This window comes from Cervus elaphus, chromosome 11, assembly GCF_910594005.1.
Source record: "Cervus elaphus chromosome 11, mCerEla1.1, whole genome shotgun sequence".
Taxonomy (NCBI): domain Eukaryota; kingdom Metazoa; phylum Chordata; class Mammalia; order Artiodactyla; family Cervidae; genus Cervus; species Cervus elaphus.
In genome coordinates, this window is record NC_057825.1 from 39,235,082 (window position 1) to 39,238,161 (window position 3,080).

Sequence of the window (3,080 nt, forward strand, 5' to 3'; positions counted from 1 at the left end):
ATCAACATAATTTCTGGGTTCCTCTAAACCTGAGGAATTGATATTTCTTTCACAGGTCAGTCCTGCCCCAATGACTTCACTATTCCTATTTGAATGAGTGGGTAGGCCAAACACATAAAACTTAACTTTGTGTTATACCCACCATTAAATAAGGACAGAGGGTGTAATTTCATAAGACAGAGTGGGGTCCAGGGAGCCATTTCCATTTGACATCATAACAGCATTAGCTTGGAAAATTATCTGGAGCCATGCAGAGAATACACTGGGTTTAGTTCAAACCCACTAAGTCCAGCTGTTTATAATAGGTTCCTTTATGCAGTCTCTGGACACTTGACATGAACTATGAAGTATATACTTAGCAGATCTCCAAAAAGGGAAAAAGTATTTGGAGGTATTTAGTAAAGTGAACTCGTTGGAAAAAGGAAAAACAGAAAGGGTAAAAAAATAAATCCATCAGGATGAGAAAGGAAAAAAACAGGAATGGAAAGTATAGGGAAATATAACAAGTTTCAGTTTAGAGCTGTTAATTTATCTTTTTAAAACCTATTTTGGGCCTGAGTTATGTTGTAGCCTAGGAATATTTAATCCAGACAAGGCTAAATGGTAAAGACAGATCGATTTTTATAGTAATTCATTTAGCATTAGATGTCTGTGTCATTTTCTTCCTGACTGTTTTTTACAACTGTGCTCTGGGAGTCCCCAAATAGCAGTTTGGTCTTCAAGTCTTTCAACTGGTTTCAAATAATTTTTCAGATAGGCAAAATGGTTTGTCTTTCAGAAAACTTCTATTATTTTTTTAATAATAATCAATATCAGGGAGAGAAATCATCTACATCCTGAAGACAAAAAGAACTTAACATCTATTAAAATACAATCAGCATGGGACTTCCCTGGTGGTCCAGTGGTTAAGACTGGTCCAGTGGTTAAGACTGGTCCAGTGGTCAAGCTCCCAATTCAGGGGGCCTGGGTTCAATCCCTGGTCAGGGAATTAGATCCCATATACTGCAACTAGCATAGATAGATCGTCAGAGTTCACTTAAATAATGGGAGTTTTGTGAGTCTCAAAGTGTGGTCTGGAACCAGCAGTATGAGTGTCCCCTGGGAACCTGCCAGAAATGAAAATGCTCTGCTCCCCACCCCAGACATGCTGAATAATTAACTCTGGGGGGAGTGGAGAAGGGGCAGCAATCTGTATCACAGCCAGTCTTCTGGGTAATTCTGATGCACAGGCAACTTTTAAAAATCACCACATTCATATATCCACAGTGGTGGTTTTATTTCCTAACTATTCTGTTTTATCACAAGTACAGGCTTTACCAACCAGGCAACTAAACTAAAAAGTTCACTGAATCTTCAAAGATTGGTCACATCTTGCCTGATGCTGCCTCTGGTGGCAGCAGAGTCTGCAATCTACAGAATAACTCTAGCATATGGGTCATATTGTCAATCATTATTAAAATCCTTACTAAGGATTCTTTTCTAACTTCAAAATTTGTTGAGATGTAAATGACATACAACATTGCCTATATCCTGCACACGTTTTCTTTCTTATATGTTAAATCATCTCTGAATTAGTTATAATACATCATACAATGTAAATGCTGTGTAAATAATTGTATATACAATGTAAATGCTACATAGATGTGCTCCCCAGGTGGTAAAGAACCTGCCTGCCAATGCAGGAGACATAAGAGACGCAAGTTCAATCCCTGGTTATGGTTTGATCCCTGGGTTTGGAAGATTCCTTGGAGGAGGGCATGGCAACCCACTCCAGTATTCTTGCCTGGAGAATCCCATGGACAGAGAAGCCTGGTGGGCTACAGTCCATAGAGTTGCAAAGAGTAGGACATGGCTGAAGTGACCTAGCACACAGCATGCTATGTAACACCTGCCAGTAGGGAGCAAATTCAAGTTTTGGTGTTTGAAACTTTCTGGAATTAAAAAAACTTTTTTTCCCTTTGATTTGCAGTTGGTTGAATCCTCAGATGTGGAACCTGCAGATTCGAAGGGCTAACTCCCTAACTATGTTTGTATCATGCAGGGGCTTCTGCTTTTGGTTGAACCTTGACTGATACAAATTGGCAATAGTGTCAAGTCCAACCCAAGGCCTGCTTTCGTATAACTCCTAAGCCAAGAATGTCTTTTATGTTTTTAGTGAGTTGTTAAATAAAGCAAAGAATATGTGACAGAGACCATATATGTCCTACAAGGCTGAAAATATTTATTCTCTGGCCCATTACAAAAAGTTTACTGACCCTTGTAGGAAAAGTAGGAGTGTAAAATGCTATGGCTACTTTTTAAACAGTTAGACAGTCTCTTAAAAACATAAGCACAGGGCCGGGCTCACTACCATCCCAGGGTGCTGTGGGGCACTTCCTCCTTTCCCGGCCGTGAGCCCTCGGAGGAGGCCTTTCGGCCGCAGCCATGGCGGCCAGCCAGAATGGCATGATCCTGAAGCCCCACTTCCACAAGGACTAGCAGCGGCGTGTGGCCACGTGGTTCAACCAGCCGGCTCGCAAGATCCGTAGACGCAAGGCCCGGCAGGCCAAGGCGCGCCGCATCGCCTGGCGCCCCGCGTCCGGTCCTCTCCGGCCGGTGGTGAGACGCCCGACGATCAGGTACCACGCGAAGGTTCGCGCCGGCAGGGGCTTCAGCATGGAGGAACTTAGGGTGGCAGGCATCCACAAGAAGGTGGCCCGGACCATTGGGATCTCGGTGGACCCGAGGCGGCCAAACAAGTGCACGGAGTCCCTGCAGGCCAATGTGCAGCGGCTCAAGGAGTACCGCTCCAAGCTTTTCCTGTTCCCCAGGAAGCCCTCGGCCCCCAAGAAGGGAGACAGCTCTGCTGAAGACCTCAAACTGGCCACTCAGCTGACCGGACCTGTTATGCCCATACGGAACGTCTATAAGAAGGAGAAAGCCAGAGTCATCACAGAGGAGGAGAAGAACTTGAAGGCATTTGCTAGTCTCCGCATGGCCCGCGCCAACGCCGGCTCTTTGGCATCCGGGCAAAAAGGGCCAAGGAAGCCGCAGAACAGGATGTTGAAAAAATAAAGTGTTGTTGGCAACTTAAAAAAAAA

The 3,080-nt window shown here is 44.3% G+C and overlaps 1 pseudogene; it reads left to right on the forward strand.

The window, feature by feature from the left end:
- Positions 1 to 2,409: 2,409 nt before the first annotated feature.
- On the forward strand, positions 2,410 to 3,080 carry LOC122702726 (annotated as a pseudogene).